This window comes from Oncorhynchus mykiss, chromosome 25, assembly GCF_057628025.1.
Source record: "Oncorhynchus mykiss isolate SJ-2025 chromosome 25, ASM5762802v1, whole genome shotgun sequence".
NCBI classification, from domain to species: Eukaryota; Metazoa; Chordata; class Actinopteri; order Salmoniformes; family Salmonidae; genus Oncorhynchus; species Oncorhynchus mykiss.
In genome coordinates this window covers 94,085,142-94,111,100 of record NC_143046.1, presented here as the reverse complement: position 1 = coordinate 94,111,100, position 25,959 = coordinate 94,085,142, and the positions used below count along the sequence as shown (strand labels likewise).

At 38.1% G+C, this 25,959-nt stretch overlaps 26 non-coding genes across 26 annotated transcripts; all 26 read left to right on the top strand.

The window, feature by feature from the left end:
* Positions 1-474: 474 nt before the first annotated feature.
* trnaa-cgc (transfer RNA alanine (anticodon CGC)) lies at positions 475-546 on the top strand. The gene has a single exon. It is a non-coding gene; the product is annotated as a tRNA-Ala (tRNA).
* Positions 547-923: 377 nt separating this feature from the next.
* trnap-ugg (transfer RNA proline (anticodon UGG)) lies at positions 924-995 on the top strand. Its single transcript has one exon. It is a non-coding gene; the product is annotated as a tRNA-Pro (tRNA).
* Positions 996-2,498: 1,503 nt separating this feature from the next.
* trnaa-cgc (transfer RNA alanine (anticodon CGC)) lies at positions 2,499-2,570 on the top strand. Its single transcript has one exon. It is a non-coding gene; the product is annotated as a tRNA-Ala (tRNA).
* A 377-nt stretch (positions 2,571-2,947) lies between these two features.
* Positions 2,948-3,019, top strand: trnat-ugu (transfer RNA threonine (anticodon UGU)). Its single transcript has one exon. It is a non-coding gene; the product is annotated as a tRNA-Thr (tRNA).
* Positions 3,020-4,511: 1,492 nt separating this feature from the next.
* On the top strand, positions 4,512-4,583 carry trnaa-cgc (transfer RNA alanine (anticodon CGC)). The gene has a single exon. It is a non-coding gene; the product is annotated as a tRNA-Ala (tRNA).
* Positions 4,584-4,960: 377 nt separating this feature from the next.
* On the top strand, positions 4,961-5,032 carry trnal-uag (transfer RNA leucine (anticodon UAG)). The gene has a single exon. It is a non-coding gene; the product is annotated as a tRNA-Leu (tRNA).
* Positions 5,033-6,547: 1,515 nt separating this feature from the next.
* trnaa-cgc (transfer RNA alanine (anticodon CGC)) lies at positions 6,548-6,619 on the top strand. Its single transcript has one exon. It is a non-coding gene; the product is annotated as a tRNA-Ala (tRNA).
* A 377-nt stretch (positions 6,620-6,996) lies between these two features.
* On the top strand, positions 6,997-7,068 carry trnat-ugu (transfer RNA threonine (anticodon UGU)). Its single transcript has one exon. It is a non-coding gene; the product is annotated as a tRNA-Thr (tRNA).
* A 1,492-nt stretch (positions 7,069-8,560) lies between these two features.
* On the top strand, positions 8,561-8,632 carry trnaa-cgc (transfer RNA alanine (anticodon CGC)). The gene has a single exon. It is a non-coding gene; the product is annotated as a tRNA-Ala (tRNA).
* A 377-nt stretch (positions 8,633-9,009) lies between these two features.
* On the top strand, positions 9,010-9,081 carry trnap-ugg (transfer RNA proline (anticodon UGG)). Its single transcript has one exon. It is a non-coding gene; the product is annotated as a tRNA-Pro (tRNA).
* Positions 9,082-10,596: 1,515 nt separating this feature from the next.
* On the top strand, positions 10,597-10,668 carry trnaa-cgc (transfer RNA alanine (anticodon CGC)). The gene has a single exon. It is a non-coding gene; the product is annotated as a tRNA-Ala (tRNA).
* A 377-nt stretch (positions 10,669-11,045) lies between these two features.
* Positions 11,046-11,117, top strand: trnat-ugu (transfer RNA threonine (anticodon UGU)). Its single transcript has one exon. It is a non-coding gene; the product is annotated as a tRNA-Thr (tRNA).
* A 1,492-nt stretch (positions 11,118-12,609) lies between these two features.
* Positions 12,610-12,681, top strand: trnaa-cgc (transfer RNA alanine (anticodon CGC)). The gene has a single exon. It is a non-coding gene; the product is annotated as a tRNA-Ala (tRNA).
* Positions 12,682-13,058: 377 nt separating this feature from the next.
* On the top strand, positions 13,059-13,130 carry trnap-ugg (transfer RNA proline (anticodon UGG)). Its single transcript has one exon. It is a non-coding gene; the product is annotated as a tRNA-Pro (tRNA).
* A 1,503-nt stretch (positions 13,131-14,633) lies between these two features.
* trnaa-cgc (transfer RNA alanine (anticodon CGC)) lies at positions 14,634-14,705 on the top strand. Its single transcript has one exon. It is a non-coding gene; the product is annotated as a tRNA-Ala (tRNA).
* Positions 14,706-15,082: 377 nt separating this feature from the next.
* trnat-ugu (transfer RNA threonine (anticodon UGU)) lies at positions 15,083-15,154 on the top strand. The gene has a single exon. It is a non-coding gene; the product is annotated as a tRNA-Thr (tRNA).
* A 1,492-nt stretch (positions 15,155-16,646) lies between these two features.
* trnaa-cgc (transfer RNA alanine (anticodon CGC)) lies at positions 16,647-16,718 on the top strand. The gene has a single exon. It is a non-coding gene; the product is annotated as a tRNA-Ala (tRNA).
* A 377-nt stretch (positions 16,719-17,095) lies between these two features.
* On the top strand, positions 17,096-17,167 carry trnap-ugg (transfer RNA proline (anticodon UGG)). Its single transcript has one exon. It is a non-coding gene; the product is annotated as a tRNA-Pro (tRNA).
* Positions 17,168-18,670: 1,503 nt separating this feature from the next.
* On the top strand, positions 18,671-18,742 carry trnaa-cgc (transfer RNA alanine (anticodon CGC)). The gene has a single exon. It is a non-coding gene; the product is annotated as a tRNA-Ala (tRNA).
* A 377-nt stretch (positions 18,743-19,119) lies between these two features.
* trnat-ugu (transfer RNA threonine (anticodon UGU)) lies at positions 19,120-19,191 on the top strand. Its single transcript has one exon. It is a non-coding gene; the product is annotated as a tRNA-Thr (tRNA).
* Positions 19,192-20,683: 1,492 nt separating this feature from the next.
* On the top strand, positions 20,684-20,755 carry trnaa-ugc (transfer RNA alanine (anticodon UGC)). The gene has a single exon. It is a non-coding gene; the product is annotated as a tRNA-Ala (tRNA).
* A 377-nt stretch (positions 20,756-21,132) lies between these two features.
* trnat-ugu (transfer RNA threonine (anticodon UGU)) lies at positions 21,133-21,204 on the top strand. Its single transcript has one exon. It is a non-coding gene; the product is annotated as a tRNA-Thr (tRNA).
* A 1,492-nt stretch (positions 21,205-22,696) lies between these two features.
* Positions 22,697-22,768, top strand: trnaa-cgc (transfer RNA alanine (anticodon CGC)). Its single transcript has one exon. It is a non-coding gene; the product is annotated as a tRNA-Ala (tRNA).
* Positions 22,769-23,144: 376 nt separating this feature from the next.
* Positions 23,145-23,216, top strand: trnat-ugu (transfer RNA threonine (anticodon UGU)). The gene has a single exon. It is a non-coding gene; the product is annotated as a tRNA-Leu (tRNA).
* Positions 23,217-24,719: 1,503 nt separating this feature from the next.
* On the top strand, positions 24,720-24,791 carry trnaa-cgc (transfer RNA alanine (anticodon CGC)). Its single transcript has one exon. It is a non-coding gene; the product is annotated as a tRNA-Ala (tRNA).
* Positions 24,792-25,168: 377 nt separating this feature from the next.
* trnat-ugu (transfer RNA threonine (anticodon UGU)) lies at positions 25,169-25,240 on the top strand. The gene has a single exon. It is a non-coding gene; the product is annotated as a tRNA-Thr (tRNA).
* The last annotated feature ends 719 nt before the right edge of the window (positions 25,241-25,959 follow it).

Here is a 25,959-nt window from a genome sequence, read left to right as displayed (position 1 = left end):
TGGCAACACTGCTGACTTTAAACATCGGCTATCTGAGCAGCTAACTGATCGCTGCAGCTGTACATAGCCCATCTGTAAATAGCCCACCCAATCTACCTACCTCATCCCCATATTGTTTTAATTTACATTCTGCTCTTTGCACACCAGTATTTCTACTTGCACATCATCATTTGCTCATCTATCACTCCAGTGTTCATTTGCTAAATTGTAATTACTTCGCTACTATGGCCTATTTATTGCCCTACCTCCATTTGCACGCACTGTATATAGACTTTCTTTTTTTTCTTCTATTGTGTTATTGACTGTACTCTTTATTATTCCATCTGTAACTCTGTGTTGTTGTTTGTGTTGCGCTGCTTTCCTTTATCTTGGCTAGGTCGCAGTTGTAAATGAAAACTTGTTCTCAACTAGCTTACCTGGTTATATAAAGGTGACATTTAAAAAAACAAGAAACATTTCTTTTTATCACAGAAAGGGGATGTAGCTCAGTGGTAGAGCGCATGCTTCGCATGTATGAGGTCCTGGGTTCAATCCCCAGCTTCTCCATTGAAACCTTTGCAATGGCCCATCTCATACTTTCCAGAATGTTGAAATTCTCAGCAGGATACAGAAGTGGTTGCCAACTGCAATTGCATCATTTTCAAAAACTGAAGTTCATGGGTTCGATGACTGTCCATACTTGTATTAAGAATTGCTGCTATCATTTCATTGTAGTTTTAATGGAGTGGTTTATATAGAAAGTACATTGTATTAATATTGAATTTTACCTGCAAATAAAATGGGATGGAAGCTCAGAGGGGGAGTGCATGCATTCCTTCCTTGGTTCAATCCCAAGGTTCTCCACTGAGTTTATTTGTGTGCCAAATTCACATTACACAACTACTACTTTCCAGAATGTTGATAAATATTTTGCAGCATAGATTGGCATGGTGGCCAAGTGGCAAGGCGTTGGTCTTGGAAACCAAAGATCATGGGTTCAAATCCCATCTGTGCCTTACTGAAAATTAGCTGGTACCACGGAGAGGTTCTTTAACTGGAGGACTTTGAAAAAAAGGCAAGTCGTCTCAATATGGCAACCCTGCTAATATATTGTAAGGGGATGTGTCTCTACGGTAGAGCTAATACTTGAAATGTATGCGGTCTGAAGTTAATCCACAACTTCTCTGATGAGTATATTTAGTTGTTAAATTAGCATTTGCACAACTCCCACTTTCCAGAATGTTGACATTTTAATAAGGAAATAGATGTGCTAAGTCATCTGTTTTTGTAAACTGAAGCACGTGGGTTCAATCCTTGTTTGACGTTTATGGAAGCTAGCTGATATTATGAAAATGTACTTTCATTAGAACAGTGTAAAGAAAAGGTCAATTGCGTCCAGACTGCAAATGAATCGCACATGCGGGAAGCTGCCGCTGGCTGATCCCGCCCTGGCTTACACAAAAAAAAAACACAATTAACCTGATTTAGAGCCAGACTAGTTACCGTAATTTTCTCACATTGCCATTGCCATTTTTTTCTATTTTCTCTTTTTGGTCCATTTAGATTGCTAATGTCGATTGTATACCATTTCTTTTTTTTAAATGTTAAGGTTAAAAATGTCAAATGTTTTAGGCTCCTAAGTGGACCATAAGGTTAAAAACCAAAACAAATTAAGAAAACTAAACTGAAAAACAAAAAACAAAGAATAAAATAAAAAGGTCATGAAAAACTAAGTAGCTCCGCTCCGCCAGTATGTCTCTTTTGGTTCACTTTTGCCGGTCTCAAGCCAGCCGGGTAAAGGACGAGGGTTGGAATTGTATCATAAAAAAACAAGGATCGATAGAAGAAAGTTCATTTGTAGTTCCAAACATATTTAGGGAGTTTTTTACTCACTTTTTGTCTCTCCCACAATGTTATTCCTCACTCCTACAGTGTCCTTCACATTTACATGCACATTGCCAATTCTGCAAATTAGGTGATGACATGTTTTAGCAACTTCTAGCGACTTTTAGGACAGCCAATAGCTACTTTCCTTACTGAGGTGTTGGCAACACTGCTGACTTTAAACATCGGCTATCTGAGCAGCTAACTGATCGCTGCAGCTGTACATAGCCCATCTGTAAATAGCCCACCCAATCTACCTACCTCATCCCCATATTGTTTTAATTTACATTCTGCTCTTTGCACACCAGTATTTCTACTTGCACATCATCATTTGCTCATCTATCACTCCAGTGTTCATTTGCTAAATTGTAATTACTTCGCTACTATGGCCTATTTATTGCCCTACCTCCATTTGCACGCACTGTATATAGACTTTCTTTTTTTTCTTCTATTGTGTTATTGACTGTACTCTTTATTATTCCATCTGTAACTCTGTGTTGTTGTTTGTGTTGCGCTGCTTTCCTTTATCTTGGCTAGGTCGCAGTTGTAAATGAAAACTTGTTCTCAACTAGCTTACCTGGTTATATAAAGGTGACATTTAAAAAAACAAGAAACATTTCTCTTAATCACAGAAAGGGGATGTAGCTCAGTGGTAGAGCGCATGCTTCGCATGTATGAGGTCCTGGGTTCAATCCCCAGCTTCTCCATTGAAACCTTTGCAATGGCCCATCTCCTAATTTCCAGAATGTTGAAATTCTCAGCAGGAAACAGAAGTGGTTGCCAACTTCAATTGCATCATTTTCAAAAACTGAAGTTCATGGGTTCGATGACTGTCCATACTTGTATTAAGAATTGCTGCTATCATTTCATTGTAGTTTTAATGGAGTGGTTTATATAGAAAGTACATTGTATTAATATTGAATTTTACCTGCAAATAAAATGGGATGGAAGCTCAGAGGGGGAGTGCATGCATTCCTTCCTTGGTTCAATCCCAAGGTTCTCCACTGAGTTTATTTGTGTGCCAAATTCACATTACACAACTACTACTTTCCAGAATGTTGATAAATATTTTGCAGCATAGATTGGCATGGTGGCCAAGTGGCAAGGCGTTGGTCTTGTAAACCGAAGATCATGGGTTCAAATCCCATCTGTGCCTTACTGAAAATTAGCTGGTACCACGGAGAGGTAGGACTTTGAAAAAAAGGCAAGTCGTCTCAATATGGCAACCCTGCTAATATATTGTAAGGGGATGTGTCTCTACGGTAGAGCTAATACTTGAAATGTATGTGGTCTGAAGTTAATCCACAACTTCTCTGATGAGTATATTTAGTTGTTAAATTAGCATTTGCACAACTCCCACTTTCCAGAATGTTGACATTTTAATAATGAAATAGATGTGCTAAGTCATCTGTTTTTGTAAACTGAAGCACGTGGGTTCAATCCTTGTTTGACGTTTATGGAAGCTAGCTGATATTATGAAAATGTACTTTCATTAGAACAGTGTAAAGAAAAGGTAAATTGCGTCCAGACTGCAAATGAATCGCACATGCGGGAAGCTGCCGCTGGCTGATCCCGCCCTGGCTTACACACAAAAAAAACACAATTAACCTGATTTAGAGCCAGACTAGTTACCGTAATTTTCTCACATTGCCATTGCCATTTTTTTCTATTTTCTCTTTTTGGTCCATTTAGATTGCTAATGTCGATTGTATACCATTTCTTTTTTTTAAATGTTAAGGTTAAAAATGTCAAATGTTTTAGGCTCCTAAGTGGACCATAAGGTTAAAAACCAAAACAAATTAAGAAAACTAAACTGAAAAACAAAAAACAAAGAATAAAATAAAAAGGTCATGAAAAACTAAGTAGCTCCGCTCCGCCAGTATGTCTCTTTTGGTTCACTTTTGCCGGTCTCAAGCCAGCCGGGTAAAGGACGAGGGTTGGAATTGTATCATAAAAAAACAAGGATCGATAGAAGAAAGTTCATTTGTAGTTCCAAACATATTTAGGGAGTTTTTTACTCACTTTTTGTCTCTCCCACAATGTTATTCCTCACTCCTACAGTGTCCTTCACATTTACATGCACATTGCCAATTCTGCAAATTAGGTGATGACATGTTTTAGCAACTTCTAGCGACTTTTAGGACAGCCAATAGCTACTTTCCTTACTGAGGTGTTGGCAACACTGCTGACTTTAAACATCGGCTATCTGAGCAGCTAACTGATCGCTGCAGCTGTACATAGCCCATCTGTAAATAGCCCACCCAATCTACCTACCTCATCCCCATATTGTTTTAATTTACATTCTGCTCTTTGCACACCAGTATTTCTACTTGCACATCATCATTTGCTCATCTATCACTCCAGTGTTCATTTGCTAAATTGTAATTACTTCGCTACTATGGCCTATTTATTGCCCTACCTCCATTTGCACGCACTGTATATAGACTTTCTTTTTTTTCTTCTATTGTGTTATTGACTGTACTCTTTATTATTCCATCTGTAACTCTGTGTTGTTGTTTGTGTTGCGCTGCTTTCCTTTATCTTGGCTAGGTCGCAGTTGTAAATGAAAACTTGTTCTCAACTAGCTTACCTGGTTATATAAAGGTGACATTTAAAAAAACAAGAAACATTTCTCTTAATCACAGAAAGGGGATGTAGCTCAGTGGTAGAGCGCATGCTTCGCATGTATGAGGTCCTGGGTTCAATCCCCAGCTTCTCCATTGAAACCTTTGCAATGGCCCATCTCCTACTTTCCATAATGTTGAAATTCTCAGCAGGAAACAGAAGTGGTTGCCAACTTCAATTGCATCATTTTCAAAAACTGAAGTTCATGGGTTCGATGACTGTCCATACTTGTATTAAGAATTGCTGCTATCATTTCATTGTAGTTTTAATGGAGTGGTTTATATAGAAAGTACATTGTATTAATATTGAATTTTACCTGCAAATAAAATGGGATGGAAGCTCAGAGGGGGAGTGCATGCATTCCTTCCTTGGTTCAATCCCAAGGTTCTCCACTGAGTTTATTTGTGTGCCAAATTCACATTACACAACTACTACTTTCCAGAATGTTGATAAATATTTTGCAGCATAGATTGGCATGGTGGCCAAGTGGCAAGGTGTTGGTCTTAGAAACCAAAGATCATGGGTTCAAATCCCATCTGTGCCTTACTGAAAATTAGCTGGTACCACAGAGAGGTTCTTTAACTGGAGGACTTTGAAAAAAAGGCAAGTCGTCTCAATATGGCAACCCTGCTAATATATTGTAAGGGGATGTGTCTCTACGGTAGAGCTAATACTTGAAATGTATGTGGTCTGAAGTTAATCCACAACTTCTCTGATGAGTATATTTAGTTGTTAAATTAGCATTTGCACAACTCCCACTTTCCAGAATGTTGACATTTTAATAATGAAATAGATGTGCTAAGTCATCTGTTTTTGTAAACTGAAGCACGTGGGTTCAATCCTTGTTTGACGTTTATGGAAGCTAGCTGATATTATGAAAATGTACTTTCATTAGAACAGTGTAAAGAAAAGGTAAATTGCGTCCAGACTGCAAATGAATCGCACATGCGGGAAGCTGCCGCTGGCTGATCCCGCCCTGGCTTACACACAAAAAAAACACAATTAACCTGATTTAGAGCCAGACTAGTTACCGTAATTTTCTCACATTGCCATTGCCATTTTTTTCTATTTTCTCTTTTTGGTCCATTTAGATTGCTAATGTCGATTGTATACCATTTCTTTTTTTTAAATGTTAAGGTTAAAAATGTCAAATGTTTTAGGCTCCTAAGTGGACCATAAGGTTAAAAACCAAAACAAATTAAGAAAACTAAACTGAAAAACAAAAAACAAAGAATAAAATAAAAAGGTCATGAAAAACTAAGTAGCTCCGCTCCGCCAGTATGTCTCTTTTGGTTCACTTTTGCCGGTCTCAAGCCAGCCGGGTAAAGGACGAGGGTTGGAATTGTATCATAAAAAAACAAGGATCGATAGAAGAAAGTTCATTTGTAGTTCCAAACATATTTAGGGAGTTTTTTACTCACTTTTTGTCTCTCCCACAATGTTATTCCTCACTCCTACAGTGTCCTTCACATTTACATGCACATTGCCAATTCTGCAAATTAGGTGATGACATGTTTTAGCAACTTCTAGCGACTTTTAGGACAGCCAATAGCTACTTTCCTTACTGAGGTGTTGGCAACACTGCTGACTTTAAACATCGGCTATCTGAGCAGCTAACTGAGCAGCTAACTGATCGCTGCAGCTGTACATAGCCCATCTGTAAATAGCCCACCCAATCTACCTACCTCATCCCCATATTGTTTTAATTTACATTCTGCTCTTTGCACACCAGTATTTCTACTTGCACATCATAATTTGCTCATCTATCACTCCAGTGTTCATTTGCTAAATTGTAATTACTTCGCTACTATGGCCTATTTATTGCCCTACCTCCATTTGCACGCACTGTATATAGACATTCTTTTTTTTCTTCTATTGTGTTATTGACTGTACTCTTTATTATTCCATCTGTAACTCTGTGTTGTTGTTTGTGTTGCGCTGCTTTCCTTTATCTTGGCTAGGTCGCAGTTGTAAATGAAAACTTGTTCTCAACTAGCTTACCTGGTTATATAAAGGTGACATTTAAAAAAACAAGAAACATTTCTCTTTATCACAGAAAGGGGATGTAGCTCAGTGGTAGAGCGCATGCTTCGCATGTATGAGGTCCTGGGTTCAATCCCCAGCTTCTCCATTGAAACCTTTGCAATGGCCCATCTCCTAATTTCCAGAATGTTGAAATTCTCAGCAGGAAACAGAAGTGGTTGCCAACTTCAATTGCATCATTTTCAAAAACTGAAGTTCATGGGTTCGATGACTGTCCATACTTGTATTAAGAATTGCTGCTATCATTTCATTGTAGTTTTAATGGAGTGGTTTATATAGAAAGTACATTGTATTAATATTGAATTTTACCTGCAAATAAAATGGGATGGAAGCTCAGAGGGGGAGTGCATGCATTCCTTCCTTGGTTCAATCCCAAGGTTCTCCACTGAGTTTATTTGTGTGCCAAATTCACATTACACAACTACTACTTTCCAGAATGTTGATAAATATTTTGCAGCATAGATTGGCATGGTGGCCAAGTGGCAAGGCGTTGGTCTTGTAAACCGAAGATCATGGGTTCAAATCCCATCTGTGCCTTACTGAAAATTAGCTGGTACCACGGAGAGGTAGGACTTTGAAAAAAAGGCAAGTCGTCTCAATATGGCAACCCTGCTAATATATTGTAAGGGGATGTGTCTCTACGGTAGAGCTAATACTTGAAATGTATGTGGTCTGAAGTTAATCCACAACTTCTCTGATGAGTATATTTAGTTGTTAAATTAGCATTTGCACAACTCCCACTTTCCAGAATGTTGACATTTTAATAATGAAATAGATGTGCTAAGTCATCTGTTTTTGTAAACTGAAGCACGTGGGTTCAATCCTTGTTTGACGTTTATGGAAGCTAGCTGATATTATGAAAATGTACTTTCATTAGAACAGTGTAAAGAAAAGGTCAATTGCGTCCAGACTGCAAATGAATCGCACATGCGGGAAGCTGCCGCTGGCTGATCCCGCCCTGGCTTACACACAAAAAAAACACAATTAACCTGATTTAGAGCCAGACTAGTTACCGTAATTTTCTCACATTGCCATTGCCATTTTTTTCTATTGTCTCTTTTTGGTCCATTTAGATTGCTAATGTCGATTGTATACCATTTCTTTTTTTTAAATGTTAAGGTTAAAAATGTCAAATGTTTTAGGCTCCTAAGTGGACCATAAGGTTAAAAACCAAAACAAATTAAGAAAACTAAACTGAAAAACAAAAAACAAAGAATAAAATAAAAAGGTCATGAAAAACTAAGTAGCTCCGCTCCGCCAGTATGTCTCTTTTGGTTCACTTTTGCCGGTCTCAAGCCAGCCGGGTAAAGGACGAGGGTTGGAATTGTATCATAAAAAAACAAGGATCGACAGAAGAAAGTTCATTTGTAGTTCCAAACATATTTAGGGAGTTTTTTACTCACTTTTTGTCTCTCCCACAATGTTATTCCTCACTCCTACAGTGTCCTTCACATTTACATGCACATTGCCAATTCTGCAAATTAGGTGATGACATGTTTTAGCAACTTCTAGCGACTTTTAGGACAGCCAATAGCTACTTTCCTTACTGAGGTGTTGGCAACACTGCTGACTTTAAACATCGGCTATCTGAGCAGCTAACTGATCGCTGCAGCTGTACATAGCCCATCTGTAAATAGCCCACCCAATCTACCTACCTCATCCCCATATTGTTTTAATTTACATTCTGCTCTTTGCACACCAGTATTTCTACTTGCACATCATAATTTGCTCATCTATCACTCCAGTGTTCATTTGCTAAATTGTAATTACTTCGCTACTATGGCCTATTTATTGCCCTATCTCCATTTGCACGCACTGTATATAGACTTTCTTTTTTTTCTTCTATTGTGTTATTGACTGTACTCTTTATTATTCCATCTGTAACTCTGTGTTGTTGTTTGTGTTGCGCTGCTTTCCTTTATCTTGGCTAGGTCGCAGTTGTAAATGAAAACTTGTTCTCAACTAGCTTACCTGGTTATATAAAGGTGACATTTAAAAAAACAAGAAACATTTCTTTTTATCACAGAAAGGGGATGTAGCTCAGTGGTAGAGCGCATGCTTCGCATGTATGAGGTCCTGGGTTCAATCCCCAGCTTCTCCATTGAAACCTTTGCAATGGCCCATCTCCTAATTTCCAGAATGTTGAAATTCTCAGCAGGAAACAGAAGTGGTTGCCAACTTCAATTGCATCATTTTCAAAAACTGAAGTTCATGGGTTCGATGACTGTCCATACTTGTATTAAGAATTGCTGCTATCATTTCATTGTAGTTTTAATGGAGTGGTTTATATAGAAAGTACATTGTATTAATATTGAATTTTACCTGCAAATAAAATGGGATGGAAGCTCAGAGGGGGAGTGCATGCATTCCTTCCTTGGTTCAATCCCAAGGTTCTCCACTGAGTTTATTTGTGTGCCAAATTCACATTACACAACTACTACTTTCCAGAATGTTGATAAATATTTTGCAGCATAGATTGGCATGGTGGCCAAGTGGCAAGGCGTTGGTCTTGGAAACCAAAGATCATGGGTTCAAATCCCATCTGTGCCTTACTGAAAATTAGCTGGTACCACGGAGAGGTTCTTTAACTGGAGGACTTTGAAAAAAAGGCAAGTCGTCTCAATATGGCAACCCTGCTAATATATTGTAAGGGGATGTGTCTCTACGGTAGAGCTAATACTTGAAATGTATGCGGTCTGAAGTTAATCCACAACTTCTCTGATGAGTATATTTAGTTGTTAAATTAGCATTTGCACAACTCCCACTTTCCAGAATGTTGACATTTTAATAAGGAAATAGATGTGCTAAGTCATCTGTTTTTGTAAACTGAAGCACGTGGGTTCAATCCTTGTTTGACGTTTATGGAAGCTAGCTGATATTATGAAAATGTACTTTCATTAGAACAGTGTAAAGAAAAGGTCAATTGCGTCCAGACTGCAAATGAATCGCACATGCGGGAAGCTGCCGCTGGCTGATCCCGCCCTGGCTTACACAAAAAAAAAACACAATTAACCTGATTTAGAGCCAGACTAGTTACCGTAATTTTCTCACATTGCCATTGCCATTTTTTTCTATTTTCTCTTTTTGGTCCATTTAGATTGCTAATGTCGATTGTATACCATTTCTTTTTTTTAAATGTTAAGGTTAAAAATGTCAAATGTTTTAGGCTCCTAAGTGGACCATAAGGTTAAAAACCAAAACAAATTAAGAAAACTAAACTGAAAAACAAAAAACAAAGAATAAAATAAAAAGGTCATGAAAAACTAAGTAGCTCCGCTCCGCCAGTATGTCTCTTTTGGTTCACTTTTGCCGGTCTCAAGCCAGCCGGGTAAAGGACGAGGGTTGGAATTGTATCATAAAAAAACAAGGATCGATAGAAGAAAGTTCATTTGTAGTTCCAAACATATTTAGGGAGTTTTTTACTCACTTTTTGTCTCTCCCACAATGTTATTCCTCACTCCTACAGTGTCCTTCACATTTACATGCACATTGCCAATTCTGCAAATTAGGTGATGACATGTTTTAGCAACTTCTAGCGACTTTTAGGACAGCCAATAGCTACTTTCCTTACTGAGGTGTTGGCAACACTGCTGACTTTAAACATCGGCTATCTGAGCAGCTAACTGAGCAGCTAACTGATCGCTGCAGCTGTACATAGCCCATCTGTAAATAGCCCACCCAATCTACCTACCTCATCCCCATATTGTTTTAATTTACATTCTGCTCTTTGCACACCAGTATTTCTACTTGCACATCATAATTTGCTCATCTATCACTCCAGTGTTCATTTGCTAAATTGTAATTACTTCGCTACTATGGCCTATTTATTGCCCTACCTCCATTTGCACGCACTGTATATAGACATTCTTTTTTTTCTTCTATTGTGTTATTGACTGTACTCTTTATTATTCCATCTGTAACTCTGTGTTGTTGTTTGTGTTGCGCTGCTTTCCTTTATCTTGGCTAGGTCGCAGTTGTAAATGAAAACTTGTTCTCAACTAGCTTACCTGGTTATATAAAGGTGACATTTAAAAAAACAAGAAACATTTCTCTTTATCACAGAAAGGGGATGTAGCTCAGTGGTAGAGCGCATGCTTCGCATGTATGAGGTCCTGGGTTCAATCCCCAGCTTCTCCATTGAAACCTTTGCAATGGCCCATCTCCTAATTTCCAGAATGTTGAAATTCTCAGCAGGAAACAGAAGTGGTTGCCAACTTCAATTGCATCATTTTCAAAAACTGAAGTTCATGGGTTCGATGACTGTCCATACTTGTATTAAGAATTGCTGCTATCATTTCATTGTAGTTTTAATGGAGTGGTTTATATAGAAAGTACATTGTATTAATATTGAATTTTACCTGCAAATAAAATGGGATGGAAGCTCAGAGGGGGAGTGCATGCATTCCTTCCTTGGTTCAATCCCAAGGTTCTCCACTGAGTTTATTTGTGTGCCAAATTCACATTACACAACTACTACTTTCCAGAATGTTGATAAATATTTTGCAGCATAGATTGGCATGGTGGCCAAGTGGCAAGGCGTTGGTCTTGTAAACCGAAGATCATGGGTTCAAATCCCATCTGTGCCTTACTGAAAATTAGCTGGTACCACGGAGAGGTAGGACTTTGAAAAAAAGGCAAGTCGTCTCAATATGGCAACCCTGCTAATATATTGTAAGGGGATGTGTCTCTACGGTAGAGCTAATACTTGAAATGTATGTGGTCTGAAGTTAATCCACAACTTCTCTGATGAGTATATTTAGTTGTTAAATTAGCATTTGCACAACTCCCACTTTCCAGAATGTTGACATTTTAATAATGAAATAGATGTGCTAAGTCATCTGTTTTTGTAAACTGAAGCACGTGGGTTCAATCCTTGTTTGACGTTTATGGAAGCTAGCTGATATTATGAAAATGTACTTTCATTAGAACAGTGTAAAGAAAAGGTCAATTGCGTCCAGACTGCAAATGAATCGCACATGCGGGAAGCTGCCGCTGGCTGATCCCGCCCTGGCTTACACACAAAAAAAACACAATTAACCTGATTTAGAGCCAGACTAGTTACCGTAATTTTCTCACATTGCCATTGCCATTTTTTTCTATTGTCTCTTTTTGGTCCATTTAGATTGCTAATGTCGATTGTATACCATTTCTTTTTTTTAAATGTTAAGGTTAAAAATGTCAAATGTTTTAGGCTCCTAAGTGGACCATAAGGTTAAAAACCAAAACAAATTAAGAAAACTAAACTGAAAAACAAAAAACAAAGAATAAAATAAAAAGGTCATGAAAAACTAAGTAGCTCCGCTCCGCCAGTATGTCTCTTTTGGTTCACTTTTGCCGGTCTCAAGCCAGCCGGGTAAAGGACGAGGGTTGGAATTGTATCATAAAAAAACAAGGATCGACAGAAGAAAGTTCATTTGTAGTTCCAAACATATTTAGGGAGTTTTTTACTCACTTTTTGTCTCTCCCACAATGTTATTCCTCACTCCTACAGTGTCCTTCACATTTACATGCACATTGCCAATTCTGCAAATTAGGTGATGACATGTTTTAGCAACTTCTAGCGACTTTTAGGACAGCCAATAGCTACTTTCCTTACTGAGGTGTTGGCAACACTGCTGACTTTAAACATCGGCTATCTGAGCAGCTAACTGATCGCTGCAGCTGTACATAGCCCATCTGTAAATAGCCCACCCAATCTACCTACCTCATCCCCATATTGTTTTAATTTACATTCTGCTCTTTGCACACCAGTATTTCTACTTGCACATCATCATTTGCTCATCTATCACTCCAGTGTTCATTTGCTAAATTGTAATTACTTCGCTACTATGGCCTATTTATTGCCCTACCTCCATTTGCACGCACTGTATATAGACTTTCTTTTTTTTCTTCTATTGTGTTATTGACTGTACTCTTTATTATTCCATCTGTAACTCTGTGTTGTTGTTTGTGTTGCGCTGCTTTCCTTTATCTTGGCTAGGTCACAGTTGTAAATGAAAACTTGTTCTCAACTAGCTTACCTGGTTATATAAAGGTGACATTTAAAAAAACAAGAAACATTTCTCTTAATCACAGAAAGGGGATGTAGCTCAGTGGTGGAGCGCATGCTTCGCATGTATGAGGTCCTGGGTTCAATCCCCAGCTTCTCCATTGAAACCTTTGCAATGGCCCATCTCCTAATTTCCAGAATGTTGAAATTCTCAGCAGGAAACAGAAGTGGTTGCCAACTTCAATTGCATCATTTTCAAAAACTGAAGTTCATGGGTTCGATGACTGTCCATACTTGTATTAAGAATTGCTGCTATCATTTCATTGTAGTTTTAATGGAGTGGTTTATATAGAAAGTACATTGTATTAATATTGAATTTTACCTGCAAATAAAATGGGATGGAAGCTCAGAGGGGGAGTGCATGCATTCCTTCCTTGGTTCAATCCCAAGGTTCTCCACTGAGTTTATTTGTGTGCCAAATTCACATTACACAACTACTACTTTCCAGAATGTTGATAAATATTTTGCAGCATAGATTGGCATGGTGGCCAAGTGGCAAGGCGTTGGTCTTGGAAACCAAAGATCATGGGTTCAAATCCCATCTGTGCCTTACAGAAAATTAGCTGGTACCACGGAGAGGTTCTTTAACTGGAGGACTTTGAAAAAAAGGCAAGTCGTCTCAATATGGCAACCCTGCTAATATATTGTAAGGGGATGTGTCTCTACGGTAGAGCTAATACTTGAAATGTATGCGGTCTGAAGTTAATCCACAACTTCTCTGATGAGTATATTTAGTTGTTAAATTAGCATTTGCACAACTCCCACTTTCCAGAATGTTGACATTTTAATAAGGAAATAGATGTGCTAAGTCATCTGTTTTTGTAAACTGAAGCACGTGGGTTCAATCCTTGTTTGACGTTTATGGAAGCTAGCTGATATTATGAAAATGTACTTTCATTAGAACAGTGTAAAGAAAAGGTCAATTGCGTCCAGACTGCAAATGAATCGCACATGCGGGAAGCTGCCGCTGGCTGATCCCGCCCTGGCTTACACAAAAAAAAAACACAATTAACCTGATTTAGAGCCAGACTAGTTACCGTAATTTTCTCACATTGCCATTGCCATTTTTTTCTATTTTCTCTTTTTGGTCCATTTAGATTGCTAATGTCGATTGTATACCATTTCTTTTTTTTAAATGTTAAGGTTAAAAATGTCAAATGTTTTAGGCTCCTAAGTGGACCATAAGGTTAAAAACCAAAACAAATTAAGAAAACTAAACTGAAAAACAAAAAACAAAGAATAAAATAAAAAGGTCATGAAAAACTAAGTAGCTCCGCTCCGCCAGTATGTCTCTTTTGGTTCACTTTTGCCGGTCTCAAGCCAGCCGGGTAAAGGATGAGGGTTGGAATTGTATCATAAAAAAACAAGGATCGATAGAAGAAAGTTCATTTGTAGTTCCAAACATATTTAGGGAGTTTTTTACTCACTTTTTGTCTCTCCCACAATGTTATTCCTCACTCCTACAGTGTCCTTCACATTTACATGCACATTGCCAATTCTGCAAATTAGGTGATGACATGTTTTAGCAACTTCTAGCGACTTTTAGGACAGCCAATAGCTACTTTCCTTACTGAGGTGTTGGCAACACTGCTGACTTTAAACATCGGCTATCTGAGCAGCTAACTGATCGCTGCAGCTGTACATAGCCCATCTGTAAATAGCCCACCCAATCTACCTACCTCATCCCCATATTGTTTTAATTTACATTCTGCTCTTTGCACACCAGTATTTCTACTTGCACATCATCATTTGCTCATCTATCACTCCAGTGTTCATTTGCTAAATTGTAATTACTTCGCTACTATGGCCTATTTATTGCCCTACCTCCATTTGCACGCACTGTATATAGACTTTCTTTTTTTTCTTCTATTGTGTTATTGACTGTACTCTTTATTATTCCATCTGTAACTCTGTGTTGTTGTTTGTGTTGCGCTGCTTTCCTTTATCTTGGCTAGGTCACAGTTGTAAATGAAAACTTGTTCTCAACTAGCTTACCTGGTTATATAAAGGTGACATTTAAAAAAACAAGAAACATTTCTCTTAATCACAGAAAGGGGATGTAGCTCAGTGGTGGAGCGCATGCTTCGCATGTATGAGGTCCTGGGTTCAATCCCCAGCTTCTCCATTGAAACCTTTGCAATGGCCCATCTCCTAATTTCCAGAATGTTGAAATTCTCAGCAGGAAACAGAAGTGGTTGCCAACTTCAATTGCATCATTTTCAAAAACTGAAGTTCATGGGTTCGATGACTGTCCATACTTGTATTAAGAATTGCTGCTATCATTTCATTGTAGTTTTAATGGAGTGGTTTATATAGAAAGTACATTGTATTAATATTGAATTTTACCTGCAAATAAAATGGGATGGAAGCTCAGAGGGGGAGTGCATGCATTCCTTCCTTGGTTCAATCCCAAGGTTCTCCACTGAGTTTATTTGTGTGCCAAATTCACATTACACAACTACTACTTTCCAGAATGTTGATAAATATTTTGCAGCATAGATTGGCATGGTGGCCAAGTGGCAAGGCGTTGGTCTTGTAAACCGAAGATCATGGGTTCAAATCCCATCTGTGCCTTACTGAAAATTAGCTGGTACCACGGAGAGGTAGGACTTTGAAAAAAAGGCAAGTCGTCTCAATATGGCAACCCTGCTAATATATTGTAAGGGGATGTGTCTCTACGGTAGAGCTAATACTTGAAATGTATGTGGTCTGAAGTTAATCCACAACTTCTCTGATGAGTATATTTAGTTGTTAAATTAGCATTTGCACAACTCCCACTTTCCAGAATGTTGACATTTTAATAATGAAATAGATGTGCTAAGTCATCTGTTTTTGTAAACTGAAGCACGTGGGTTCAATCCTTGTTTGACGTTTATGGAAGCTAGCTGATATTATGAAAATGTACTTTCATTAGAACAGTGTAAAGAAAAGGTCAATTGCGTCCAGACTGCAAATGAATCGCACATGCGGGAAGCTGCCGCTGGCTGATCCCGCCCTGGCTTACACAAAAAAAAAACACAATTAACCTGATTTAGAGCCAGACTAGTTACCGTAATTTTCTCACATTGCCATTGCCATTTTTTTCTATTGTCTCTTTTTGGTCCATTTAGATTGCTAATGTCGATTGTATAGCATTTCTTTTTTCTAAATGTTAAGGTTAAAAATGTCAAATGTTTTAGGCTCCTAAGTGGACCATAAGGTTAAAAACCAAAACAAATTAAGAAAACTAAACTGAAAAACAAAAAACAAAGAATAAAATAAAAAGGTCATGAAAAACTAAGTAGCTCCACTCCGCCAGTATGTCTCTTTTGGTTCACTTTTGCCGGTCTCAAGCCAGCCGGGTAAAGGACGAGGGTTGGAATTGTATCATAAAAAAACAAGGATCGATAGAAGAAAGTTCATTTGTAGTTCCAAACATATTTAGGGAGTTTTTTACTCACTTTTTGTCTCTCCCACAATGTTATTCCTCACTCCTACAGTGTCCTTCACATTTACATGCACATTGCCAATTCTGCAAATTAGGTGATGACATGTTTTAGCAACTTCTAGCGACTTTTAGGACAGCCAATAGCTACTTTCCTTACTGAGGTGTTGGCAACACTGCTGACTTTAAACATCGGCTATCTGAGCAGCTAACTGATCGCTGCAGCTGTACATAGCCCATCTGTAAATAGCCCACCCAATCTACCTACCTCATCCCCATATTGTTTTAATTTACATTCTGCTCTTTGCACACCAGTATTTCTACTTGCACATCATAATTTGCTCATCTATCACTCCAGTGTTCATTTGCTAAATTGTAATTACTTCGCTACTATGGCCTATTTATTGCCCTACCTCCATTTGCACGCACTGTATATAGACTTTCTTTTTTTTCTTCTATTGTGTTATTGACTGTACTCTTTATTATTCCATCTGTAACTCTGTGTTGTTGTTTGTGTTGCGCTGCTTTCCTTTATCTTGGCTAGGTCGCAGTTGTAAATGAAAACTTGTTCTCAACTAGCTTACCTGGTTATATAAAGGTGACATTTAAAAAAACAAGAAACATTTCTCTTAATCACAGAAAGGGGATGTAGCTCAGTGGTGGAGCGCATGCTTCGCATGTATGAGGTCCTGGGTTCAATCCCCAGCTTCTCCATTGAAACCTTTGCAATGGCCCATCTCCTAATTTCCAGAATGTTGAAATTCTCAGCAGGAAACAGAAGTGGTTGCCAACTTCAATTGCATCATTTTCAAAAACTGAAGTTCATGGGTTCGATGACTGTCCATACTTGTATTAAGAATTGCTGCTATCATTTCATTGTAGTTTTAATGGAGTGGTTTATATAGAAAGTACATTGTATTAATATTGAATTTTACCTGCAAATAAAATGGGATGGAAGCTCAGAGGGGGAGTGCATGCATTCCTTCCTTGGTTCAATCCCAAGGTTCTCCACTGAGTTTATTTGTGTGCCAAATTCACATTACACAACTACTACTTTCCAGAATGTTGATAAATATTTTGCAGCATAGATTGGCATGGTGGCCAAGTGGCAAGGCGTTGGTCTTGGAAACCAAAGATCATGGGTTCAAATCCCATCTGTGCCTTACTGAAAATTAGCTGGTACCACGGAGAGGTTCTTTAACTGGAGGACTTTGAAAAAAAGGCAAGTCGTCTCAATATGGCAACCCTGCTAATATATTGTAAGGGGATGTGTCTCTACGGTAGAGCTAATACTTGAAATGTATGCGGTCTGAAGTTAATCCACAACTTCTCTGATGAGTATATTTAGTTGTTAAATTAGCATTTGCACAACTCCCACTTTCCAGAATGTTGACATTTTAATAAGGAAATAGATGTGCTAAGTCATCTGTTTTTGTAAACTGAAGCACGTGGGTTCAATCCTTGTTTGACGTTTATGGAAGCTAGCTGATATTATGAAAATGTACTTTCATTAGAACAGTGTAAAGAAAAGGTCAATTGCGTCCAGACTGCAAATGAATCGCACATGCGGGAAGCTGCCGCTGGCTGATCCCGCCCTGGCTTACACAAAAAAAAAACACAATTAACCTGATTTAGAGCCAGACTAGTTACCGTAATTTTCTCACATTGCCATTGCCATTTTTTTCTATTTTCTCTTTTTGGTCCATTTAGATTGCTAATGTCGATTGTATACCATTTCTTTTTTTTAAATGTTAAGGTTAAAAATGTCAAATGTTTTAGGCTCCTAAGTGGACCATAAGGTTAAAAACCAAAACAAATTAAGAAAACTAAACTGAAAAACAAAAAACAAAGAATAAAATAAAAAGGTCATGAAAAACTAAGTAGCTCCGCTCCGCCAGTATGTCTCTTTTGGTTCACTTTTGCCGGTCTCAAGCCAGCCGGGTAAAGGATGAGGGTTGGAATTGTATCATAAAAAAACAAGGATCGATAGAAGAAAGTTCATTTGTAGTTCCAAACATATTTAGGGAGTTTTTTACTCACTTTTTGTCTCTCCCACAATGTTATTCCTCACTCCTACAGTGTCCTTCACATTTACATGCACATTGCCAATTCTGCAAATTAGGTGATGACATGTTTTAGCAACTTCTAGCGACTTTTAGGACAGCCAATAGCTACTTTCCTTACTGAGGTGTTGGCAACACTGCTGACTTTAAACATCGGCTATCTGAGCAGCTAACTGATCGCTGCAGCTGTACATAGCCCATCTGTAAATAGCCCACCCAATCTACCTACCTCATCCCCATATTGTTTTAATTTACATTCTGCTCTTTGCACACCAGTATTTCTACTTGCACATCATCATTTGCTCATCTATCACTCCAGTGTTCATTTGCTAAATTGTAATTACTTCGCTACTATGGCCTATTTATTGCCCTACCTCCATTTGCACGCACTGTATATAGACTTTCTTTTTTTTCTTCTATTGTGTTATTGACTGTACTCTTTATTATTCCATCTGTAACTCTGTGTTGTTGTTTGTGTTGCGCTGCTTTCCTTTATCTTGGCTAGGTCACAGTTGTAAATGAAAACTTGTTCTCAACTAGCTTACCTGGTTATATAAAGGTGACATTTAAAAAAACAAGAAACATTTCTCTTAATCACAGAAAGGGGATGTAGCTCAGTGGTGGAGCGCATGCTTCGCATGTATGAGGTCCTGGGTTCAATCCCCAGCTTCTCCATTGAAACCTTTGCAATGGCCCATCTCCTAATTTCCAGAATGTTGAAATTCTCAGCAGGAAACAGAAGTGGTTGCCAACTTCAATTGCATCATTTTCAAAAACTGAAGTTCATGGGTTCGATGACTGTCCATACTTGTATTAAGAATTGCTGCTATCATTTCATTGTAGTTTTAATGGAGTGGTTTATATAGAAAGTACATTGTATTAATATTGAATTTTACCTGCAAATAAAATGGGATGGAAGCTCAGAGGGGGAGTGCATGCATTCCTTCCTTGGTTCAATCCCAAGGTTCTCCACTGAGTTTATTTGTGTGCCAAATTCACATTACACAACTACTACTTTCCAGAATGTTGATAAATATTTTGCAGCATAGATTGGCATGGTGGCCAAGTGGCAAGGCGTTGGTCTTGTAAACCGAAGATCATGGGTTCAAATCCCATCTGTGCCTTACTGAAAATTAGCTGGTACCACGGAGAGGTAGGACTTTGAAAAAAAGGCAAGTCGTCTCAATATGGCAACCCTGCTAATATATTGTAAGGGGATGTGTCTCTACGGTAGAGCTAATACTTGACATGTATGTGGTCTGAAGTTAATCCACAACTTCTCTGATGAGTATATTTAGTTGTTAAATTAGCATTTGCACAACTCCCACTTTCCAGAATGTTGACATTTTAATAATGAAATAGATGTGCTAAGTCATCTGTTTTTGTAAACTGAAGCACGTGGGTTCAATCCTTGTTTGACGTTTATGGAAGCTAGCTGATATTATGAAAATGTACTTTCATTAGAACAGTGTAAAGAAAAGGTCAATTGCGTCCAGACTGCAAATGAATCGCACATGCGGGAAGCTGCCGCTGGCTGATCCCGCCCTGGCTTACACAAAAAAAAAACACAATTAACCTGATTTAGAGCCAGACTAGTTACCGTAATTTTCTCACATTGCCATTGCCATTTTTTTCTATTGTCTCTTTTTGGTCCATTTAGATTGCTAATGTCGATTGTATAGCATTTCTTTTTTCTAAATGTTAAGGTTAAAAATGTCAAATGTTTTAGGCTCCTAAGTGGACCATAAGGTTAAAAACCAAAACAAATTAAGAAAACTAAACTGAAAAACAAAAAACAAAGAATAAAATAAAAAGGTCATGAAAAACTAAGTAGCTCCACTCCGCCAGTATGTCTCTTTTGGTTCACTTTTGCCGGTCTCAAGCCAGCCGGGTAAAGGACGAGGGTTGGAATTGTATCATAAAAAAACAAGGATCGATAGAAGAAAGTTCATTTGTAGTTCCAAACATATTTAGGGAGTTTTTTACTCACTTTTTGTCTCTCCCACAATGTTATTCCTCACTCCTACAGTGTCCTTCACATTTACATGCACATTGCCAATTCTGCAAATTAGGTGATGACATGTTTTAGCAACTTCTAGCGACTTTTAGGACAGCCAATAGCTACTTTCCTTACTGAGGTGTTGGCAACACTGCTGACTTTAAACATCGGCTATCTGAGCAGCTAACTGATCGCTGCAGCTGTACATAGCCCATCTGTAAATAGCCCACCCAATCTACCTACCTCATCCCCATATTGTTTTAATTTACATTCTGCTCTTTGCACACCAGTATTTCTACTTGCACATCATAATTTGCTCATCTATCACTCCAGTGTTCATTTGCTAAATTGTAATTACTTCGCTACTATGGCCTATTTATTGCCCTACCTCCATTTGCACGCACTGTATATAGACTTTCTTTTTTTTCTTCTATTGTGTTATTGACTGTACTCTTTATTATTCCATCTGTAACTCTGTGTTGTTGTTTGTGTTGCGCTGCTTTCCTTTATCTTGGCTAGGTCGCAGTTGTAAATGAAAACTTGTTCTCAACTAGCTTACCTGGTTATATAAAGGTGACATTTAAAAAAACAAGAAACATTTCTCTTTATCACAGAAAGGGGATGTAGCTCAGTGGTAGAGCGCATGCTTTGCATGTATGAGGTCCTGGGTTCAATCCCCAGCTTCTCCATTGAAACCTTTGCAATGGCCCATCTCCTAATTTCCAGAATGTTGAAATTCTCAGCAGGAAACAGAAGTGGTTGCCAACTTCAATTGCATCATTTTCAAAAACTGAAGTTCATGGGTTCGATGACTGTCCATACTTGTATTAAGAATTGCTGCTATCATTTCATTGTAGTTTTAATGGAGTGGTTTATATAGAAAGTACATTGTATTAATATTGAATTTTACCTGCAAATAAAATGGGATGGAAGCTCAGAGGGGGAGTGCATGCATTCCTTCCTTGGTTCAATCCCAAGGTTCTCCACTGAGTTTATTTGTGTGCCAAATTCACATTACACAACTACTACTTTCCAGAATGTTGATAAATATTTTGCAGCATAGATTGGCATGGTGGCCAAGTGGCAAGGCGTTGGTCTTGTAAACCGAAGATCATGGGTTCAAATCCCATCTGTGCCTTACTGAAAATTAGCTGGTACCATGGAGAGGTAGGACTTTGAAAAAAAGGCAAGTTGTCTCAATATGGCAACCCTGCTAATATATTGTAAGGGGATGTGTCTCTACGGTAGAGCTAATACTTGAAATGTATGTGGTCTGAAGTTAATCCACAACTTCTCTGATGAGTATATTTAGTTGTTAAATTAGCATTTGCACAACTCCCACTTTCCAGAATGTTGACATTTTAATAATGAAATAGATGTGCTAAGTCATCTGTTTTTGTAAACTGAAGCACGTGGGTTCAATCCTTGTTTGACGTTTATGGAAGCTAGCTGATATTATGAAAATGTACTTTCATTAGAACAGTGTAAAGAAAAGGTCAATTGCGTCCAGACTGCAAATGAATCGCACATGCGGGAAGCTGCCGCTGGCTGATCCCGCCCTGGCTTACACAAAAAAAAAACACAATTAACCTGATTTAGAGCCAGACTAGTTACCGTAATTTTCTCACATTGCCATTGCCATTTTTTTCTATTGTCTCTTTTTGGTCCATTTAGATTGCTAATGTCGATTGTATAGCATTTCTTTTTTCTAAATGTTAAGGTTAAAAATGTCAAATGTTTTAGGCTCCTAAGTGGACCATAAGGTTAAAAACCAAAACAAATTAAGAAAACTAAACTGAAAAACAAAAAACAAAGAATAAAATAAAAAGGTCATGAAAAACTAAGTAGCTCCACTCCGCCAGTATGTCTCTTTTGGTTCACTTTTGCCGGTCTCAAGCCAGCCGGGTAAAGGACGAGGGTTGGAATTGTATCATAAAAAAACAAGGATCGATAGAAGAAAGTTCATTTGTAGTTCCAAACATATTTAGGGAGTTTTTTACTCACTTTTTGTCTCTCCCACAATGTTATTCCTCACTCCTACAGTGTCCTTCACATTTACATGCACATTGCCAATTCTGCAAATTAGGTGATGACATGTTTTAGCAACTTCTAGCGACTTTTAGGACAGCCAATAGCTACTTTCCTTACTGAGGTGTTGGCAACACTGCTGACTTTAAACATCGGCTATCTGAGCAGCTAACTGATCGCTGCAGCTGTACATAGCCCATCTGTAAATAGCCCACCCAATCTACCTACCTCATCCCCATATTGTTTTAATTTACATTCTGCTCTTTGCACACCAGTATTTCTACTTGCACATCATAATTTGCTCATCTATCACTCCAGTGTTCATTTGCTAAATTGTAATTACTTCGCTACTATGGCCTATTTATTGCCCTACCTCCATTTGCACGCACTGTATATAGACTTTCTTTTTTTTCTTCTATTGTGTTATTGACTGTACTCTTTATTATTCCATCTGTAACTCTGTGTTGTTGTTTGTGTTGCGCTGCTTTCCTTTATCTTGGCTAGGTCGCAGTTGTAAATGAAAACTTGTTCTCAACTAGCTTACCTGGTTATATAAAGGTGACATTTAAAAAAACAAGAAACATTTCTCTTTATCACAGAAAGGGGATGTAGCTCAGTGGTAGAGCGCATGCTTTGCATGTATGAGGTCCTGGGTTCAATCCCCAGCTTCTCCATTGAAGCCTTTGCAATGGCCCATCTCCTAATTTCCAGAATGTTGAAATTCTCAGCAGGAAACAGAAGTGGTTGCCAACTTCAATTGCATCATTTTCAAAAACTGAAGTTCATGGGTTCGATGACTGTCCATACTTGTATTAAGAATTGCTGCTATCATTTCATTGTAGTTTTAATGGAGTGGTTTATATAGAAAGTACATTGTATTAATATTGAATTTTACCTGCAAATAAAATGGGATGGAAGCTCAGAGGGGAGTGCATGCATTCCTTCCTTGGTTCAATCCCAAGGTTCTCCACTGAGTTTATTTGTGTGCCAAATTCACATTACACAACTACTACTTTCCAGAATGTTGATAAATATTTTGCAGCATAGATTGGCATGGTGGCCAAGTGGCAAGGTGTTGGTCTTAGAAACCAAAGATCATGGGTTCAAATCCCATCTGTGCCTTGCTGAAAATGAGCTGGTACCACGGAGAGGTTCTTTAACTGGAGGACTTTGAAAAAAAGGCAAGTCGTCTCAATATGGCAACCCTGCTAATATATTGTAAGGGGATGTGTCTCTACGGTAGAGCTAATACTTGAAATGTATGCGGTCTGAAGTTAATCCACAACTTCTCTGATGAGTATATTTAGTTGTTAAATTAGCATTTGCACAACTCCCACTTTCCAGAATGTTGACATTTTAATAAGGAAATAGATGTGCTAAGTCATCTGTTTTTGTAAACTGAAGCACGTGGGTTCAATCCTTGTTTGACGTTTATGGAAGCTAGCTGATATTATGAAAATGTACTTTCATTAGAACAGTGTAAAGAAAAGGTCAATTGCGTCCAGACTGCAAATGAATCGCACATGCGGGAAGCTGCCGCTGGCTGATCCCGCCCTGGCTTACACAAAAAAAAAACACAATTAACCTGATTTAGAGCCAGACTAGTTACCGCAATTTTCTCACATTGCCATTGCCATTTTTTTCTATTGTCTCTTTTTGGTCCATTTAGATTGCTAATGTCGATTGTATACCATTTCTTTTTTTTAAATGTTAAGGTTAAAAATGTCAAATGTTTTAGGCTCCTAAGTGGACCATAAGGTTAAAAACCAAAACAAATTAAGAAAACTAAACTGAAAAACAAAAAACAAAGAATAAAATAAAAAGGTCATGAAAAACTAAGTAGCTCCGCTCCGCCAGTATGTCTCTTTTGGTTCACTTTTGCCGGTCTCAAGCCAGCCGGGTAAAGGACGAGGGTTGGAATTGTATCATAAAAAAACAAGGATCGATAGAAGAAAGTTCATTTGTAGTTCCAAACATATTTAGGGAGTTTTTTACTCACTTTTTGTCTCTCCCACAATGTTATTCCTCACTCCTACAGTGTCCTTCACATTTACATGCACATTGCCAATTCTGCAAATTAGGTGATGACATGTTTTAGCAACTTCTAGCGACTTTTAGGACAGCCAATAGCTACTTTCCTTACTGAGGTGTTGGCAACACTGCTGACTTTAAACATCGGCTATCTGAGCAGCTAACTGATCGCTGCAGCTGTACATAGCCCATCTGTAAATAGCCCACCCAATCTACCTACCTCATCCCCATATTGTTTTAATTTACATTCTGCTCTTTGCACACCAGTATTTCTACTTGCACATCATAATTTGCTCATCTATCACTCCAGTGTTCATTTGCTAAATTGTAATTACTTCGCTACTATGGCCTATTTATTGCCCTACCTCCATTTGCACGCACTGTATATAGACTTTCTTTTTTTTCTTCTATTGTGTTATTGACTGTACTCTTTATTATTCCATCTGTAACTCTGTGTTGTTGTTTGTGTTGCGCTGCTTTCCTTTATCTTGGCTAGGTCGCAGTTGTAAATGAAAACTTGTTCTCAACTAGCTTACCTGGTTATATAAAGGTGACATTTAAAAAAACAAGAAACATTTCTCTTTATCACAGAAAGGGGATGTAGCTCAGTGGTAGAGCGCATGCTTTGCATGTATGAGGTCCTGGGTTCAATCCCCAGCTTCTCCATTGAAACCTTTGCAATGGCCCATCTCCTAATTTCCAGAATGTTGAAATTCTCAGCAGGAAACAGAAGTGGTTGCCAACTTCAATTGCATCATTTTCAAAAACTGAAGTTCATGGGTTCGATGACTGTCCATACTTGTATTAAGAATTGCTGCTATCATTTCATTGTAGTTTTAATGGAGTGGTTTATATAGAAAGTACATTGTATTAATATTGAATTTTACCTGCAAATAAAATGGGATGGAAGCTCAGAGGGGGAGTGCATGCATTCCTTCCTTGGTTCAATCCCAAGGTTCTCCACTGAGTTTATTTGTGTGCCAAATTCACATTACACAACTACTACTTTCCAGAATGTTGATAAATATTTTGCAGCATAGATTGGCATGGTGGCCAAGTGGCAAGGCGTTGGTCTTGTAAACCGAAGATCATGGGTTCAAATCCCATCTGTGCCTTACTGAAAATTAGCTGGTACCATGGAGAGGTAGGACTTTGAAAAAAAGGCAAGTTGTCTCAATATGGCAACCCTGCTAATATATTGTAAGGGGATGTGTCTCTACGGTAGAGCTAATACTTGAAATGTATGTGGTCTGAAGTTAATCCACAACTTCTCTGATGAGTATATTTAGTTGTTAAATTAGCATTTGCACAACTCCCACTTTCCAGAATGTTGACATTTTAATAATGAAATAGATGTGCTAAGTCATCTGTTTTTGTAAACTGAAGCACGTGGGTTCAATCCTTGTTTGACGTTTATGGAAGCTAGCTGATATTATGAAAATGTACTTTCATTAGAACAGTGTAAAGAAAAGGTCAATTGCGTCCAGACTGCAAATGAATCGCACATGCGGGAAGCTGCCGCTGGCTGATCCCGCCCTGGCTTACACAAAAAAAAAACACAATTAACCTGATTTAGAGCCAGACTAGTTACCGTAATTTTCTCACATTGCCATTGCCATTTTTTTCTATTGTCTCTTTTTGGTCCATTTAGATTGCTAATGTCGATTGTATAGCATTTCTTTTTTCTAAATGTTAAGGTTAAAAATGTCAAATGTTTTAGGCTCCTAAGTGGACCATAAGGTTAAAAACCAAAACAAATTAAGAAAACTAAACTGAAAAACAAAAAACAAAGAATAAAATAAAAAGGTCATGAAAAACTAAGTAGCTCCACTCC